General features: G+C 45.0%; 1 long non-coding RNA gene across 1 annotated transcript in view; it reads right to left on the bottom strand.

Moving 5' to 3' along the window:
* Positions 1–659: 659 nt before the first annotated feature.
* The window catches only part of LOC311043865, a 101,058-nt gene continuing 81,056 nt past the window's right edge, over positions 660–20,661 (bottom strand). Inside the window, exon 5 of the long non-coding RNA XR_014600659.1 lies at positions 660–715. This is a non-coding gene — a long non-coding RNA (uncharacterized lncRNA). The remainder of the gene's footprint in view (positions 716–20,661) is intronic.

Raw genomic sequence — 20,661 nt, 5'->3', positions numbered from 1 at the left:
GAACTGGGGACCCCCAAAATAATCTATCTATCTATCTATCTATCTATCTATCTATCTATCTATCTATCTATCTATCTGTCTGTCTACAGACCAATTATGTGTTTACCAACATTGAGACTAAACACACAGGTGATTGTTTCATGCAATCACTTCCCAACATATAGTTTCAGGGTTTCTCTGGTTTCAGTTCATTCAACCTCCTCCTGTGTGTTGGCGCGTCCTAGAGACCTGGTTCTTATCAGTGTGACGTCGTCTGTTAAGGGGTCTGTCTGTCTGTCTGTCTGTCTGTCTGTCTGTTACGGTATATCTAGAGCTTTTTCCCTATTTCCATGGGAACCCCTGTATGTTTTACGTCATTCAAGTATTTTTTTAATTGTATTAAATATCTTTTCAGCATAAAGGCCCTGTAAAGGCAGCCCAACAACAAATAATTGTATTAAATATCTTTTCAGCATAAAGGCCTGTAAAGGCAGAAGAACAACAAATAATGTCCAGTGAGGGATATGGTGTGAAGCTTTTCCAACGCGTGGTGTTGACAGTAACTCAGGTCTTCTCTTTGAGTGCATTTAAAATGTTTATTTTGAAGCAGGATGATAACAGCGTAAACAAAGCCGGGTGTTTAACGGAAAACTAAACAACTAACTGTGATAAGAAAATAAACCCAAAATAACTCAAAACAAACTGAAAACAAACAGAAACACACACGGTTGAAAAACTGTATGGTTTCCCTCTGTGATTCCCTAATGATGTGCACCTGTGACACCCCCACATAGGCTGAGCCCCTAATTGGCTGAAGCCCCGCCTACTGTATGCCCAGGTCAATCAGTAATGTCACAGCACCTTCACAATATCACAGCAACTTCATACACCTAGTAAACCACAATCACATTGGCTGCAACAGGCCCTTCAACAGTGTTCAGATATCTCAGGACAGACTAACAGCCGCAGCAGCCAGAAAACAACGTAAAATACAAACATAACAAAGAAAAATAAAACATAACAAAAGAACACAAAAAACACAAAAAACACAAAAAACACAAACCAGGTAGGCGGTCATAACAGGAAGCCCTGTCAGGCATTCACGTCTACTACATTTTAATAGTTGTCCACTTGTTTAAAGGACACATTTGTGAAATAGGATGATGATGTCATCATTGTGCTGCTGTTATGATTATTTAAAAGGTTGATGATGTCATCATTGTGCTGCTGTTATGACTATTTAAAAGCTGAATGAACACACATGTATTTCCTCCTCTCTCCACCAGGGGCAGCGATGACTCTCTGCTTCTCTGAAAACACACCCAGGTGTTCTGTGAAAAGACAATAAACCAATAAGAATCAGAATGTATTAACTGTGTGAACATGTTAACACTTTAGAATAACCTTCCCTTATAATAGCAAATTAATCATTTCTAAAGTATTAGTTCATGTATTATTCATAACTTGTTAAATGTGTGGTAGTATTTAATGATTTAAAACTATGCTAAAAATAGTTGATATATCATGAACAAGTTATTAGCAAACTAGTTAAAAACCTAACCTCCCAGCAGCCTCCCTGCAACTACAGTAACCATCAAAGTAGAAATAACTCAGTCCATTCAAACAACATTTGACTAATACTTTGTCAATAGTGTATCGTAGTAGGAAGGTGGTGCTCCGGCATCTGCCATCAGACCTCTGGAGCTTGTTCAGAAAGCTGCGTCTCGTCTGGTGTTCAATCGCCCCAAGTTCTCCCACACAACTATCCTTCTCCGTTCTCTACACTGGCTCCCTGTAGCAGCTCGCATCCAGTTTAAAACCCTGGTGCTAGCCTATAGGGCTGTGAAAGGAACAGCTCCTTCTTACCTCCAGGCTATGGTCGATGCTTACACCCCTGCCCCGACCACTGCGGTCTGCCACCTCGGGGCGACTGATTGCCTCGCCGCTCAAGGGTCCTTCTGGCCGATCTACACGGTCACAACTTTTTTCTGTTCTGGCCCCACAGTGGTGGAATGAACTCCCCACTGATGTCAGGACAGCAGAGTCACTGATGTCAGGACAGCAGAGTCACTGATGTCAGGACAGCAGAGTCACTGATGTCAGGACAGCAGAGTCACTGATGTCAGGACAGCAGAGTCACTGCCCATCTTTCGCCGCAGACTGAAAACCCACCTCAAACACTACCCTTCCTCTTTGCCTTGCCTGCTTGTTGTACGAACTCTTGTTTTATTAATAATAATAATAATACATTTTATTTATATGGCGCCTTTCAGGTCACCCAAGGTCGCCTAACAAAACAGAAAAGAAATACAAACAATAAAGCAAGTTTAAAATACACACAAAATACACATAAGGCCTGCAGCAGACTTTTACTCAAGGTGAGCATAGGCCTGTTTGAAAAGGTGAGTTTTGAGGTGGGATTTGAAGGTGGGGAGTGAGTCCATGTTTCGAATGTCGGGGGGGAGGCTGTTCCAGAGGCCAGGGGCAGAGCGGCTGAAGGCTCTACCCCCCATGGTGGACAAACGAGCAGCTGGGGGAACAGTGAGGTTGGTGAAGGAGGAAGACCTGAGTGACCGGGTGAGAGTTTTGATATGGATGAGATCAGACAGGTATGGGGGGGAGAGTTTGTGGATGGCATTGAAAGTGTTGAGGAGGATCTTGAAGTCTATGCGGTATTTAATCGGTAGCCAGTGGAGTTGGTGAAGAACGGGGGTGATGTGGGAGATGGCAGGGGTTTTGGTGATGATGCGGGCTGCAGCGTTCTGGACCAGTTGGATTTTATGGAGGAGTTTGTGGGGGAGACCGAAGAGAAGGGAGTTACAGTAATCGAGGCGGGAGGTGACCAGAGAATGGACTAGGATGGCAGTGTTGTTGGGGGTGAGTGAAGGGCGGAGGCGGTTGATGTTGCGGAGGTGGAAGTAGGCTGACCGGATGGTGTTATTGATGTGGGAATGAAATGATAGGGTGCTGTCGAGGACGACACCCAGACTCTTGACCTTGGGGGGAAGGGGAAACCGAGGAGTTGTCTATGGTGAGTGTAAAACTGGGCTGCTTGGTGAGTGAGAATTTGGTGCCAATGAGGGTTAACTCGGTTTTATTGCCATTTAGTTTGAGGAGGGATGAGGTGAACCAGTCTTTAATTTCGTGAAGACAGGCACAGAGGGAGGGTGGTGGGAGGGTGGAGGGAGGTGTGGAGGAGACATAGAGCTGGGTGTCGTCCGCGTAACAGTGGAAATTGATGTTGTGTTTGCGGAATATTGAGCCAAGTGGGAGGAGGTATATTATGAATAATATGGGGCCAAGGACAGAGCCCTGGGGAACACCAGAGGAGAGGGGAGAGGAGTGGGATATGAAAGATTTTAGCTGAATGAACTGAATACGGTCGGAGAGATAGGAGTGAAACCAGTGCAGGGGTGTGTCGGATATGCCAATGGAGGCTAGACGGTCGAGGAGGATGGAGTGTGAGATGGTGTCAAAGGCTGCGGTCATGTCGAGAAGGATGAGAATGGATAACTGTCCAGAGTCGGCTGCTAACAGGAGGTCATTGGTGATTTTTATTAGGGCTGTTTCTGTACTGTGGTGGGGGCGGAAACCGGACTGAAACTGTTCATATAGGTTGTTGTTGGAGAGGTGGGCCTGTAACTGAGTTGCAACAACCTTTTCCAGGATTTTTGCTAAAAATGGTAAGTTGGAGATGGGGCGGAGATTACTGAAGTTGTTGGGGTCTAAACCAGGTTTCTTTAATAAGGGCGTAACAGAGGCAGTTTTCAGTGGAGAAGGGATGGAACCAGATGTGAGAGAGGCGTGAATAATGGCTGTGATCAGAGGGAGTAGAGAGGGAAGGGAGGCTATAACGAGGGGGGATGGCAGGGGGTCAAGTTGGCAGGTCGTAGGTTTGGAAGTCCGGATGAGTTTGGATAGGTCTGAGGGAGAGGGGAGTTGGAAACAGGAGAGAGGAGCAGAGACTGGGGGATTAGGAACAAAGGGAGGAGGACAACCGGACGTGAGGGGGGCTAGTTGATGGTGAATGGTGGATATTTTGGCGTTGAAGAATGACATTATGGAGTTGCAGTGGTCTATGGAGTAGAAGTGTGGGGGGAGGGAGTCAGGGGGGCGGAGGGAGTTTTTAACCACCGAAAACAGAGCCCGGGTGTTCCCGGCACCGGCAGTGATTTTGTCTGCAAAATATTGGGTTTTGGCTGAGGAGATGGCATTTTTATATTGGAGGATGTGGGCATGGTGCATTTGTTTGTGTACAGTGAGGCCGGTTTTGGTGTACAGTCGCTCAAGCTGACGGCCCTTGGCCTTCAGCTGCCGCAGGTGGGGGGAGAACCAGGGGGCAGAGTGGCGAAATGAGGTGTTCCGGGTTTTGAGGGGGGCAAGTGTATTTAGTAGGGATTGGAGGCCATCATTGTAAATATTGACTAACTGATCTGGGGTGCACGAGGGGGTGATGGTGGGGAGATTTTCAATGCCTGTTATGAGGTCGTCTGGGTTTATGTTTTTGATGTTACGGAGGGTTATGGTACGAGATTGTTTGGTTTTGGACAAGGTGAGACTGAGGTTAAATGAAATGAGTTTGTGGTCAGTGAAAGTGAAAGGGAGGTCGGAAGCAGAGAAATTGAGAGGAGTGATACCAGAGCAGCAGACTATGTCCAATGTATGACCTTTACAGTGTGTGGGGAAATTGATATATTGTTTGAGACCAAAACTGTCCAGGCATGAGATGAAGTCCTTAGTGAAAGCAAGATTGTTATTGTCCAAATGAATATTTGCGTCGCCAAGCAAAATTATATTGGGTGAAAGTGTGCAGATATGAGTGAGAAATGTAGTGAAATCAGTAATAAAATCCTTGTTTGGTTTAGGAGGGCGGTAGATGTTGACTAGAATGGTAGGAGTGGGTCCATTCAATTGAAGAGCCATAGCCTCAAATGATTTTGACACTGTTGGCATGGTAACGTTAGACACTTTCCAAGTCTCGCGATGTAAAATCGCGAGACCGCCTCCTATCCTTCCGGATAGACGAGACTTGCTGGTGTAAACAAAGCCAGGAGGAATACATTCATTTAGTTGTGAATAATCATCCGGGGTTTGCCAGGTCTCACAGAGACAGAGACAGTCGAGTTTGTGATCGATGAGGAGGTCCTGGAGTAGTTGTCCTTTGTCGGTGAGGGAGCGTGTGTTGAGGAGTCCAAAGTTGACGTCGGAGTGTTGGTTGGAGAAGCTAACGTTAGCCGACCTAGCTAGGCTGGCTAGCGTTCTATGATCCACCCTCCTGTCGATGTTTCTTGGAGGACGGCGGCGACCGGAGGACCAGAGCGACTGAATGGCAGTGGAGTCGTCGATGTTGTAACTCCGTCCGGAACCGCGGTGGATGTATCTCCGACGGGGGGGAAGGCGAGAGATATCCGGGAAGAGGTGCAGTACAGACGGGGGAGCGGCAGGGCGGAGGAACTGGAGTTGGATGAGCTCCGCGCTCATGTACTGGATCAATGTAGACGCTGGATGGATTAAAAGGGACAAGACTGTCCATACGAGCACACAGCTCACAGCGAGCTTGTAGATCCACGCCATGGTCTCCACGGGCTGGTGAGCCGAGCAGCAGCAGCAGTAACCAGGTATTCCAGGTAAGGAACCCCAGCACGCTACGAGCTTGAACGGAGAAAACAATACTGGTGATACAGTATGCTTCTATGATGAGCCCATGGTGGAGGTCAGCAATACCAAGTTCCATAAAAGTAAAGGTCTGCTGTAGGCGATGCGTGGAATCACAAAAAACTTTAAAAACAACCGGAGAGCAGCGGCAGCCAGACGCGCCAGCGTTCACTCAACTATTATTGTATTGTTTTATTGGATCTTGTTTAGTCTATACACTTATTTGTTTTATCTCTTGCTCATTTGATTTTGCTATTTGTCTCATCTGTTTAAGACAGTAGGTAGCTGATATATTGCACTTTTACCTTAGCGCTAGGTATACTCTTAGTTGCTTGTTTTAGCAGAAAATGCACTTAGGACTTCTGCTGATTAGTAGTTTCGTTCCCTACCTATGTTGAATGCACTTATTGTATGTTGCTTTGGATAAAAGTGTCTGCTAGATGATTGTAATGGAATGGAATGGAATGGAATGGAATGGAATGGAAGGGCAGCTCAGTTGGTAGAACACTCTCCTTTGGACCACAAGGTTCTGTCTTTGATCCTGCTAGTGATCTAGTGATGGAATGATCAGTGTTTTCAATGAACTGAATCATTGGGTTCAGTTCACTGAAATGTTGTGTTCAATGAACTGAATCATTGGGTTCAGTTCACTGAAATGTTGTGTTCAATGAACTGAATCATTGGGTTCAGTTCACTGAAATGTTGTGTTCAGCTAAAATGGATCGCTCATGAAAGCCAAAATGTCTTGTTTCAAATGAGATTCCCACGTACTCAATTCATGGAGACATCAATCCTCATGGTCCAAACTACACAGTTTACCAAGAGGACCCCCCCCCCATCTGACCACATTGTCATCAGTGTTGTCTGATACAACAAATCATTTGATTATTACATTTGATTATTAGATTCATTATTATGATAAAGGAAGCAGAAGACACATGATAATGTGAATTCAAGCGACCGGGATGGTTTACCAGGCTAGTTGTTTCACTTCTTACACAAGCATGTTGTTTTGTGTATGTTTTATACTTTTATACACTTTTATACATAAAACAAAAAAACTAAGTTTGGTAAAAAGGAAAAGGAAGTGAACCTGGGTGTGTGGGAGGAGTCTAAAGATCGTCATTGGTTGTAGGCACCAGAATACGACCTGATAGAAGAAGAAGAAGAGAGACAGTTAAAACACACACACAAATACATCCTATGTTTGTGTGTATTTCTCCATACAATGCATAAATGTACACACAATAACACAATAACAGTCAAAATGTCAATGAAATATCTTAGTTAAACATGTTGAAACATGTTAATTAAACATGTTAATTAACATGTTGATTAAACATGTTAATTAACATGTTGATTAAACATGCTAATCACCTCGTTTCTTCCACTGGAAGTAGATGAATCCAGACAGGAACATGACCAGACCCAGAACCAGACCTGATGCTCCCATGGCCACCTTGTTCTTCACTGACTCTGACATGGAGAAATCTAACAATACAAATATTATATTATATTACATTACATTATTACAGTAGATTAAAACACCTTGTTCTTCACTGACCCTGGCATGAAATCACCAGTGTCATTTTATATTTGAGCTATAAGCATTATTTTAAGACTTTGCAGATCTGCTATTTTCTTTTTAAACAGCATTTTTAACTCCTTCTTGACAATACAAAGTTTGAGCACCACTGATATTATAGCAACAATAGTTTTTCAGAAACATTAAGACATTTGACAGTTACAAATGTTCGCTTTAAAAAAGTGTACATTCAAAGACTTGCAAAAATGTTCACAATTTTTCTAAAATAGCAGATCTACAAGCTCGTAGCGTGGCACCAAGTGCTGCCAATGTCTGCCAATCTTAGGGCAGACACACTAACCACTAGACCATTACCATTGATATTAATGCAGCATTTATATAAGACCAGTTCTATCTCTCAGGACTGTTCTCATACTTTACAGTCACTCTCAGACCCTTCACTCCAGCAGCTTCTGACCATGATGTGTAAATTCTATAAATTATATAAATACTATAAATACTATAAATACTATAAATTCTATAAATTCTATAAATTCTATAAATGTCTTTGTATCTGCAGCCATTAGTAAACTAAGATGATGTACCTCATCTAGACGTGACACTTACGCTCTAAGTAGGTGAGGCTCTTGTCATGACCTTCTTATTAGAATAGTTACTTTTTTAGGATGTTTTAATGTATTTGTATTGATTTTTATTTCTGGTGTCTGTATTATTATTGTGTCTTGTTTTTAATTGGGTTGCTGTGTTTCCTTTCTGCAAAACAAATGTAGCTTCTGGTTCAAAAAGAGAAGAATCCTTGAACCCTTAAAACAGAGTGTAGTGTAACACATTACAGTAGATTACAGTAACTGACCCCAGTCCATCTTGATAGGCGCGGTCAGGCTGGGATGTTCCACCATGCATGTGATCTTCTCTCCTGATCTGTAACACACACACACACACACACACACACACACACACACACACACACACACACACACACACACACACACACACACACACACACACACACACACACACACACACACACACAATTTGTTCTGTTATTCTGTTAGGTGTGTACCTGGGTGTGTACTCCAGGTAGGAGTGGTACTGGTAGTACCAGTAGAGGTGTGTATTTCTATATATAGGTGTCTGTTAGGTGTATACCTGGGTGTGTACTCCAGGTAGGAGTGGTACTGGTAGTACCAGTAGAGGTGTGTATTTCTATGGATAGGTGTCTGTTAGGTGTGTACCTGGGTGTGTACTCCAGGTAGGAGTGGTACTGGTAGTACCAGTCTCCATCAGACACATCGGCATAGGAGAGACCAGAGGTCAAAGGTTCTTGACCTCTCCACCAGGTCACCAGGATCACTTTAGGATAGAAGTCGTAGCTGCTGCACCTCAGCATGTGAGTGTGTTCACCACGACGAGGGGGAGTCTCTGACTTCAGTCTCACTTTGGGCTCCACTCCTAAAAAAGATGATTATTATTATCATTATCATTATTATTATTATTATTATTATTATTATTATTATTATTATTATTATTATTATTACCCTTATTGTTATTATTATTATTATTATTATTATTATTATTATTATTATTATTATTATTATTATTACCCTTATAGGTTTTTGTGTTCACCATTCATAGCGGCTATGGCCGGTGAACAGTCCAAATTTCCAGGCCCCACTGTGCGGCCTGTGGGGCCGTGAAAATTCAGGGGGCGGACTCTAAATGTCCTGTGGGCCCCCCTCTGCGCGTGAACACCACTTGTTCGACCATCGGTTTTACGGATTACCCACACGGATGTTTTTCCCTTTGTTTACATTTTAGGGTCCTATCTTGCAGTTCAATCATAATTCCACAGGGTGCCAGGCTATGAGCCACAACTATTAGAAGTGAACAGTGTACACCTCCCACACTATACTATGGGAAACAGCCTACTATTAGAACTATGGGCTGTGTACATTGTGTACACCTCCCATACTATGCTATGGTAAATGGCGTTTACCATCGTGTGACCTCCCGGGACGCTGTTTATCGCCAATTCCCGCCTAGTCCAGCCTGTTCCATGCTAGTATGACCTACACCACCCTCCCCATGTCTGTTCTCCCAACAGGCTGGACTATACTAGTCTTGGGTGCACTGTACTGTACTGTACTGTACTGTACTGTACTGTACTGTACTGTACTGTACTGTACTGTACTGTACTAGACTCTACTGGTCTCTAATAGGCTGTTTTAAGCTCTAGTAGGCTTTGCTAAGCTTTGCTGGGCTCTATGAGGCTATAAAAGACAGTACTTTACTGTGGCTCATGCAAAACTATGGCTCGTGAACACAAGCTATGGCTCGTGTACACAGTGGTTACTCCCTATGGTCTGAGTATCTACAGGGCTGACAAGGGACTAGTAAAGTCTAATAGAGAGTATTAGAGTCTGCTAAAGCCTAGTGCACTCTAGTCTAGCCTAGTCCAGCCTGTTCCATGCTAGTATGACCTATACCACCCTCCCCATGTCTGTTCTCCCAACAGGCTGGACTTTACTAGTCTCGGGTGCACTGTACTGTACTGTACTGTACTGTACTGTACTGTACTGTACTAGACTCTACTGGTCTCTAATAGGCTGTTTTAAGCTCTAGTAGGCTTTGCTAGGCTTTGCTGGGCTCTATGAGGGTATAAAAGATAGTACTTTACTGTGGCTCATGCAAAACTATGGCTCGTGAACACACAAGCTATGGCCCGTGTACACAGTGGTTACTCCCTATGGTCTGAGTATCTATAGGGCTGACAAGGGACTAGTAAAGTCTAATAGAGAGTATTAGAGTCTGCTAAAGCCTAGTGCACTCTAGTCTAGCCTAGTCCAGCCTGTTCCATGCTAGTATGACCTATACCACCCTCCCCATGTCTGTTCTCCCAACAGGCTGGACTATACTAGTCTTGGGTGCACTGTACTGTACTGTACTGTACTGTACTGTACTGTATTGTACTGTACTGTACTAGACTCTACTGGTCTCTAATAGGCTGTTTTAAGCTCTAGTAGGCTTTGCTAGGCTTTGCTGGGCTCTATGAGGGTATAAAAGACAGTACTTTACTGTGGCTCATGCAAAACTATGGCTCGTGAACACACAAGCTATGGCCCGTGTACACAGTGGTTACTCCCTATGGTCTGAGTATCTATAGGGCTGACAAGGGACTAGTAAAGTCTAATAGAGAGTATTAGAGTCTGCTAAAGCCTAGTGCACTCTAGTCTAGCCTAGTCCAGCCTGTTCCATGCTAGTATGACCTATACCACCCTCCCCATGTCTGTTCTCCCAACAGGCTGGACTTTACTAGTCTCGGGTGCACTGTACTGTACTGTACTGTACTGTACTGTACTGTACTGTACTGTACTGTACTAGACTCTACTGGTCTCTAATAGGCTGTTTTAAGCTCTAGTAGGCTTTGCTAGGCTTTGCTGGGCTCTATGAGGGTATAAAAGATAGTACTTTACTGTGGCTCATGCAAAACTATGGCTCGTGAACACACAAGCTATGGCCCGTGTACACAGTGGTTACTCCCTATGGTCTGAGTATCTACAGGGCTGACAAGGGACTTGTAAAGTCTAATAGAGAGTATTAGAGTCTGCTAAAGCCTAGTACAGTCTAGTCTAGCCTAGTCCAGCCTGTTCCATGCTAGTATGACCTATACCACCCTCCCCATGTCTGTTCTCCCAACAGGCTAACTTTACTAGTCTCGGGTGCACTGTACTGTACTGTACTGTACTGTACTGTACTAGACTCTACTGGTCTCTAATAGGCTGTTTTAAGCTCTAGTAGGCTTTGCTAGGCTTTGCTGGGCTCTATGAGGGTATAAAAGATAGTACTTTACTGTGGCTCATGCAAAACTATGGCTCGTGAACACACAAGCTATGGCCCGTGTACACAGTGGTTACTCACTATGGTCTGAGTATCTATAGGGCTGACAAGGGACTAGTAAAGTCTAATAGAGAGTATTAGAGTCTGCTAAAGCCTAGTGCACTCTAGTCTAGCCTAGTCCAGCCTGTTCCATGCTAGTATGACCTATACCACCCTCCCCATGTCTGTTCTCCCAACAGGCTGGACTATACTAGTCTTGGGTGCACTGTACTGTACTGTACTGTACTGTACTGTACTGTACTGTACTGTACTGTACTGTACTGTACTGTACTGTACTGTACTGTACTGTACTGTACTGTACTGTACTGTACTAGACTCTACTGGTCTCTAATAGGCTGTTTTAAGCTCTAGTAGGCTTTGCTAGGCTTTGCTGGGCTCTATGAGGGTATAAAAGACAGTACTTTACTGTGGCTCATGCAAAACTATGGCTCGTGAACACACAAGCTATGGCCCGTGTACACAGTGGTTACTCCCTATGGTCTGAGTATCTATAGGGCTGACAAGGGACTAGTAAAGTCTAATAGAGAGTATTAGAGTCTGCTAAAGCCTAGTGCACTCTAGTCTAGCCTAGTCCAGCCTGTTCCATGCTAGTATGACCTATACCACCCTCCCCATGTCTGTTCTCCCAACAGGCTGGACTTTACTAGTCTCGGGTGCACTGTACTGTACTGTACTGTACTGTACTGTACTGTACTGTACTAGACTCTACTGGTCTCTAATAGGCTGTTTTAAGCTCTAGTAGGCTTTGCTAGGCTTTGCTGGGCTCTATGAGGGTATAAAAGATAGTACTTTACTGTGGCTCATGCAAAACTATGGCTCGTGAACACACAAGCTATGGCCCGTGTACACAGTGGTTACTCCCTATGGTCTGAGTATCTACAGGGCTGACAAGGGACTTGTAAAGTCTAATAGAGAGTATTAGAGTCTGCTAAAGCCTAGTACAGTCTAGTCTAGCCTAGTCCAGCCTGTTCCATGCTAGTATGACCTATACCACCCTCCCCATGTCTGTTCTCCCAACAGGCTAACTTTACTAGTCTCGGGTGCACTGTACTGTACTGTACTGTACTGTACTGTACTAGACTCTACTGGTCTCTAATAGGCTGTTTTAAGCTCTAGTAGGCTTTGCTAGGCTTTGCTGGGCTCTATGAGGGTATAAAAGATAGTACTTTACTGTAGCTCATGCAAAACTATGGCTCGTGAACACACAAGCTATGGCCCGTGTACACAGTGGTTACTCACTATGGTCTGAGTATCTATAGGGCTGACAAGGGACTAGTAAAGTCTAATAGAGAGTATTAGAGTCTGCTAAAGCCTAGTGCACTCTAGTCTAGCCTAGTCCAGCCTGTTCCATGCTAGTATGACCTATACCACCCTCCCCATGTCTGTTCTCCCAACAGGCTGGACTATACTAGTCTTGGGTGCACTGTACTGTACTGTACTGTACTGTACTGTACTGTACTGTACTGTACTGTACTGTACTAGACTCTACTGGTCTCTAATAGGCTGTTTTAAGCTCTAGCAGGCTTTGCTAGGCTTTGCTGGGCTCTATGAGGGTATAAAAGACAGTACTTTACTGTGGCTCATGCAAAACTATGGCTCGTGAACACACAAGCTATGGCCCGTGTACACAGTGGTTACTCCCTATGGTCTGAGTATCTATAGGGCTGACAAGGGACTAGTAAAGTCTAATAGAGAGTATTAGAGTCTGCTAAAGCTTAGTGCACTCTAGTCTAGCCTAGTCCAGCCTGTTCCATGCTAGTATGACCTATACCACCCTCCCCATGTCTGTTCTCCCAACAGGCTGGACTTTACTAGTCTCGGGTGCACTGTACTGTACTGTACTGTACTGTACTGTACTGTACTGTACTGTACTGTACTAGACTCTACTGGTCTCTAATAGGCTGTTTTAAGCTCTAGTAGGCTTTGCTAGGCTTTGCTGGGCTCTATGAGGGTATAAAAGATAGTACTTTACTGTGGCTCATGCAAAACTATGGCTCGTGAACACACAAGCTATGGCCCGTGTACACAGTGGTTACTCCCTATGGTCTGAGTATCTACAGGGCTGACAAGGGACTAGTAAAGTCTAATAGAGAGTATTAGAGTCTGCTGAAGCCTAGTGCACTCTAGTCTAGCCTAGTCCAGCCTGTTCCATGCTAGTATGACCTATACCACCCTCCCCATGTCTGTTCTCCCAACAGGCTGGACTTTACTAGTCTCGGGTGCTTACTGTACTGTACTGTACTGTACTGTACTGTACTAGACTCTACTGGTCTCTAATAGGCTGTTTTAAGCTCTAGTAGGCTTTGCTAGGCTTTGCTGGGCTCTATGAGGGTATAAAAGACAGTACTTTACTGTGGCTCATGCAAAACTATGGCTCGTGAACACACAAGCTATGGCCCGTGTACACAGTGGTTACTCCCTATGGTCTGAGTATCTACAGGGCTGACAAGGGACTAGTAAAGTCTAATAGAGAGTATTAGAGTCTGCTAAAGCCTAGTGCACTCTAGTCTAGCCTAGTCCAGCCTCTTCCATGCTAGTATGACCTATACCACCCTCCCCATGTCTGTTCTCCCAACAGGCTGGACTTTACTAGTCTCGGGTGCACTGTACTGTACTGTACTCTACTAGACTCTACTGGTCTCTAATAGGCTGTTTTAAGCTCTAGTAGGCTTTGCTAGGCTTTGCTGGGCTCTATGAGGGTATAAAAGACAGTACTTTACTGTGGCTCATGCAAAACTATGGCTCGTGAACACACAAGCTATGGCCCGTGTACACAGTGGTTACTCCCTATGGTCTGAGTATCTACAGGGCTGACAAGGGACTAGTAAAGTCTAATAGAGAGTATTAGAGTCTGCTAAAGCCTAGTGCACTCTAGTCTAGCCTAGTCCAGCCTGTTCCATGCTAGTATGACCTATACCACCCTCCCCATGTCTGTTCTCCCAACAGGCTAACTTTACTAGTCTCGGGTGCACTGTACTGTACTGTACTGTACTGTACTGTACTGTACTGTACTGTACTGTACTAGACTCTACTGGTCTCTAATAGGCTGTTTTAAGCTCTAGTAGGCTTTGCTGGGCTCTATGAGGCTATAAAAGACAGTACTTTACTGTGGCTCATGCAAAACTATGGCTCGTGAACACACAAGCTATGGCCCGTGTACACAGTGGTTACTCCCTATGGTCTGAGTATCTACAGGGCTGACAAGGGACTAGTAAAGTCTAATAGAGAGTATTAGAGTCTGCTAAAGCCTAGTGCACTCTAGTCTAGCCTAGTCCAGCCTGTTCCATGCTAGTATGACCTATACCACCCTCCCCATGTCTGTTCTCCCAACAGGCTAACTTTACTAGTCGCGGGTGCACTGTACTGTACTGTACTGTACTGTACTGTACTGTATTGTACTGTACTGTACTGTACTGTACTAGACTCTAAGTTGTGCTTCTCTTCAAGATCTTCACCCTTCAACAGCTCTGTCTGCACTGCTGGTCAAAGCCTTGATTGCATCATTTTAACACACCTGTGTCTTATAATTGCCACCCTCTGATCTGTTGCAGGCACGTGCACATGTGACACAGACATCAAAGGGGGCTTGATTGTTTTGTTTTTTTCCAACTTCTGATGAGAGACCAGCGTTAGAAAATGCTGTAGGGTTAGGGTTAGGGTTAGGGGTGTTTGAATCCCTGTTGGGGGATAATAGTTAGGTTTATTTCACTACCTGTTCCAGGGGTGGGCATATTTTTTTTTATTTTTTAAGTGACCTAATATATATTACCCCCCCCCCCCCCCCCGTTTTGAAGACGCTGGATCGAATGATGGCAATCTTGCCCCCCCCCCCCCCCCCCCCATTTAGATGACGCCGGATCGAATGACGGCAATCTTGACCTTCTAAAACCTTGGGAAAGTGGTTAAACCACCCGGAAGTTACTGTTTTAGGTTTTTTTTTCTCTGTGTTCTGTACAGTGCACCCAAGACTAGTATAGTCCAGCCTGTTGGGAGAACAGACATGGGGAGGGTGGTATAGGTCATACTAGCATAGAACAGGCTGGACTAGGCTAGACTAGAGACTCTAATACTCTCTATTAGACTTTACTAGTCCCTTGTCAGCCCTGTAGATACTCAGACCATAGGGAGTAACCACTGTGTACACGGGCCATAGCTTGTGTGTTCACGAGCCATAGTTTTGCATGAGCCACAGTAAAGTACTGTCTTTTATAGCCTCATAGAGCCCAGCAAAGCCTACTAGAGCTTAAAACAGCCTATTAGAGACCAGTAGAGTCTAGTACAGTACAGTACAGTACAGTACAGTACAGTACAGTACAGTACAGTACAGTACAGTACAGTGCACCCGAGACTAGTAAAGTTAGCCTGTTGGGAGAACAGACATGGGGAGGGTGGTATAGGTCATACTAGCATGGAACAGGCTGGACTAGGCTAGACTAGAGTGTACCAGGCTTTAGCAGACTCTAATACTCTCTATTAGACTTTACAAGTCCCTTGTCAGCCCTGTAGATACTCAGACCATAGGGAGTAACCACTGTGTACACGGGCCATAGCTTGTGTGTTCACGAGCCATAGTTTTGCATGAGCCACAGTAAAGTACTGTCTTTTATAGCCTCATAGAGCCCAGCAAAGCCTACTAGAGCTTAAAACAGCCTATTAGAGACCAGTAGAGTCTAGTACAGTACAGTACAGTACAGTACAGTACAGTACAGTACAGTACAGTACAGTACAGTACAGTACAGTACAGTACAGTACAGTACAGTGCACCCGAGACTAGTAAAGTTAGCCTGTTGGGAGAACAGACATGGGGAGGGTGGTATAGGTCATACTAGCATGGAACAGGCTGGACTAGGCTAGACTAGAGTGTACCAGGCTTTAGCAGACTCTAATACTCTCTATTAGACTTTACAAGTCCCTTGTCAGCCCTGTAGATACTCAGACCATAGGGAGTAACCACTGTGTACACGGGCCATAGCTTGTGTGTTCACGAGCCATAGTTTTGCATGAGCCACAGTAAAGTACTGTCTTTTATAGCCTCATAGAGCCCAGCAAAGCCTACTAGAGCTTAAAACAGCCTATTAGAGACCAGTAGAGTCTAGTACAGTACAGTACAGTACAGTACAGTACAGTACAGTACAGTGCACCCGAGACTAGTAAAGTTAGCCTGTTGGGAGAACAGACATGGGGAGGGTGGTATAGGTCATACTAGCATGGAACAGGCTGGACTAGGCTAGACTAGAGTGTACTAGGCTTTAGCAGACTCTAATACTCTCTATTAGACTTTACTAGTCCCTTGTCAGCCCTGTAGATACTCAGACCATAGGGAGTAACCACTGTGTACACCGGCCATAGCTTGTGTGTTCACGAGCCATAGTTTTGCATGAGCCACAGTAACGTACTGTCTTTTATAGCCTCATAGAGCCTAGGGGCCGAGATAATAGTGAAAAACTGTTTGAAAGGAGTAAAAACAAAATTGGACACCTGTTTCTGGGTCAGCGCGTCGCCCCGAACGCGCCCATATAACTCTCCTCGCACACGGCCTTACCATTCTCCTTAATTAGCTAGGGTCAAATGTCAAGTTATTACGCGCAATAAAACGATATATCTCGAAATTGATGCATTTTTAGAATCCACCTTTCGGATATGTTGTACAGCTCGCCAAGGCGCACGCGTGGATGTCTTGTTTGTCCCGGTACGACACTCCTAAGTTGACCTCCTACACTTTCAGAAGGCACATAGAGTCTTATATCTTAAGACCATATCAAAGGACAAAGTCAGAAATAGAAATGTGTCGTAACGGGACAAACAAGACATCCAAATGTGCGTCTCAGCCAGCTCTACAACATATCCAAAAAGTGGACCCTAAGTCCTTATCGTATTTGAGATATTGAGCGAGATAGCAAAGCCGTAACCATAGCCAATTAAGGGATAATTAAATCATGATTTGATATTAGGGTTTGATTATTTCAAATTTTAGCATTACTTTGCGTGTAGATTTGGAAAAAAAATATATCGGAGAAATCACAGGCTTGGAACACCCTAAAACCAACCAGGAAGTGGCCTTTTGAGGCACTTCCTGTTGTCCGAGAAAAAAGAAACTTGCATATTTGGAATCAGCGCCATCACATTAGTCTAAAGCCAGAGTCTCGAAGAAAAATACAATTTCTAAAAATGTAACGAGGGTTGACCTTTGCAGTCTTTTCGCTGAACTTTGAGCTTTATCAGTGTCAGAAAAAATCAGGGCCGGTGCCAAAAAATCCGGCTTACTCTCAATATGGATTGAGAGAAGTTTCGGATTTAAAAAAAATATCTGGAGTGATTAGTTACAGATTTTGTGCTCAACAAAATCCGTTTTTTATACAAAAGTCAACGTCCAATCTTTTTGGTGACCGTTTGTATTTCCCAAGGTCCTAGAAAATCGAGACCTATCCCATTCAATTCAGCGTCTTTTTTTGAGTCTGAAAAGATGTTTTTTAATTTAAAAATAAAATATTTTTAAAAAATGTGAGAAAAGCTAAACTTTGAACTATTTCAAAAATCTATAACTTCTTATTAAACAATTCTAGACTATTGATGTAACCTACCATTCGACTCAATATCATATAAATAAGAGGGTGGAAGGGTCAAAATAAAATAATAATATGTTTGTGAAAAAAGCTTCAAGTTTACTAAACGTTATTGCTTGTTTAAACCACTTTCTAAGGGTCAGAAAAAATCGAGACCTAGCCCATTCGATTCAGCGTCCTCTTCTGAGTCTGAAAACGTGTTTTTTAATTAAAAAAAAATATTTTTGAAAAATGTGAGAAAAGCTTAACTTTGAACTATTTCAAAAATCTATAACTTCTTATTGAAAAGTTGTAGATTATTGATGTAACCCACCATTCGACATAACCAGGGTTGACCTTTGCAGTCTTTTTGCTGACCTTTGAGCTTTATCAGTGTCACATGTACATATACATATACATATACGTATATGTTATAGCACATTTCTACTTGTTGGCATTGATTGATTGATTGATAGATTGATTGAGGCTAGCCTAGACTCAAGAGGGTCTATCGGGGGGGGCGGGGGGGGTACGTGGGACGAATTTGGCGAGACCCCGCCCAGAAACAGCGTCCCGGGAGGTCACATGATCAGAAACGGCGTTTCCCATAGCATAATGTGGGAGGTGTACACGCCGTGTACACAGAGCACATTTCTACTTGTTGGCATTGATTGATTGATTGATAGATTGATTGAGGCTAGCCTAGACTCAAGAGGGTCTGTCGGGGGGGTACGTGGGACGAATTTGGCGAGACCCCGCCCAGAAACAGCGTCCCGGGAGGTCACATGATCAGAAACGGCGTTTCCCATAGCATAATGTGGGAGGTGTACACGCCGTGTACACAGAGCACATTTCTACTTGTTGGCATTGATTGATTGATTCATAGATTGATTGAGGCTAGCCTAGACTCAAGAGGGTCTATCGGGGGGGGCGGGGGGGGGTACGTGGGACGAATTTGGCGAGACCCCGCCCAGAAACAGCGTCCCGGGAGGTCACATGATCAGAAACGGCGTTTCCCATAGCATAATGTGGGAGGTGTACACGCCGTGTACACAGAGCACATTTCTACTTGTTGGCATTGATTGATTGATTGATAGATTGATTGAGGCTAGCCTAGACTCAAGAGGGTCTATCGGGGGGGGCGGGGGGGGGTACGTGGGACGAATTTGGCGAGACCCCGCCCAGAAACAGCGTCCCGGGAGGTCACATGATCAGAAACGGCGTTTCCCATAGCATAATGTGGGAGGTGTACACGCCGTGTACACAGAGCACATTTCTACTTGTTGGCATTGATTGATTGATAGATTGATTGATTGAGGCTAGCCTAGACTCAAGAGGGTCTATCGGGGGGGGCGGGGGGGGGTACGTGGGACGAATTTGGCGAGACCCCGCCCAGAAACAGCGTCCCGGGAGGTCACATGATCAGAAACGGCGTTTCCCATAGCATAATGTGGGAGGTGTACACGCCGTGTACACAGAGCACATTTCTACTTGTTGGCATTGATTGATTGATTGATAGATTGATTGAGGCTAGCCTAGACTCAAGAGGGTCTGTCGGGGGTGTACGTGGGACGAATTTGGCGAGACCCCGCCCAGAAACAGCGTCCCGGGAGGTCACATGATCAGAAACGGCGTTTCCCATAGCATAATGTGGGAGGTGTACACGCCGTGTACACAGAGCACATTTCTACTTGTTGGCATTGATTGATTGATTGATAGATTGATTGAGGCTAGCCTAGACTCAAGAGGGTCTATCGGGGGGGGCGGGGGGGGGTACGTGGGACGAATTTGGCGAGACCCCGCCCAGAAACAGCGTCCCGGGAGGTCACATGATCAGAAACGGCGTTTCCCATAGCATAATGTGGGAGGTGTACACGCCGTGTACACAGAGCACATTTCTACTTGTTGGCATTGATTGATTGATTGATAGATTGATTGAGGCTAGCCTAGACTCAAGAGGGTCTGTCGGGGGGGTACGTGGGACGAATTTGGCGAGACCCCGCCCAGAAACAGCGTCCCGGGAGGTCACATGATCAGAAACGGCGTTTCCCATAGCATAATGTGGGAGGTGTACACGCCGTGTACACAGAGCACATTTCTACTTGTTGGCATTGATTGATTGATTGATAGATTGATTGAGGCTAGCCTAGACTCAAGAGGGTCTATCGGGGGGGGCGGGGGGGGGTACGTAGGACGAATTTGGCGAGACCCCGCCCAGAAACAGCGTCCCGGGAGGTCACATGATCAGAAACGACGTTTCCCATAGCATAATGTGGGAGGCGTACACGCCGTGTACACAGAGCACATTTCTACTTGTTGGCATTGATTGATTGATTGATAGATTGATTGAGGCTAGCCTAGACTCAAGAGGGTCTATCGGGGGGGGCGGGGGGGGTACGTGGGACGAATTTGGCGAGACCCCGCCCAGAAACAGCGTCCCGGGAGGTCACATGATCAGAAACGGCGTTTCCCATAGCATAATGTGGGAGGTGTACACGCCGTGTACACAGAGCACATTTCTACTTGTTGGCATTGATTGATTGATTGATAGATTGATTGAGGCTAGCCTAGACTCAAGAGGGTCTATCGGGGGGGGCGGGGGGGGGGGTACGTGGGACGAATTTGGCGAGACCCCGCCCAGAAACAGCGTCCCGGGAGGTCACATGATCAGAAACGGCGTTTCCCATAGCATAATGTGGGAGGTGTACACGCCGTGTACACAGAGCACATTTCTACTTGTTGGCATTGATTGATTGATTGATTGATAGATTGATTGAGGCTAGCCTAGACTCAAGAGGGTCTATCGGGGGGGGCGGGGGGGGGTACGTGGGACGAATTTGGCGAGACCCCGCCCAGAAACAGTGTCCCGGGAGGTCACATGATCAGAAACGGCGTTTCCCATAGCATAATGTGGGAGGTGTACACGCAGTGTACACAGAGCACATTTCTACTTGTTGGCATTGATTGATTGATTGATAGATTGATTGAGGCTAGCCTAGACTCAAGAGGGTCTATCGGGGGGGGCGGGTGGGGGTACGTGGG

The sequence above is a fragment of the Gymnoscopelus microlampas genome (assembly GCF_963454915.1).
Source record: "Gymnoscopelus microlampas genome assembly, chromosome: 4".
NCBI classification, from domain to species: Eukaryota; Metazoa; Chordata; class Actinopteri; order Myctophiformes; family Myctophidae; genus Gymnoscopelus; species Gymnoscopelus microlampas.
The sequence above is the reverse complement of the archived record's forward strand: the minus strand, read 5'-3'. Positions and strand labels throughout refer to the sequence as shown.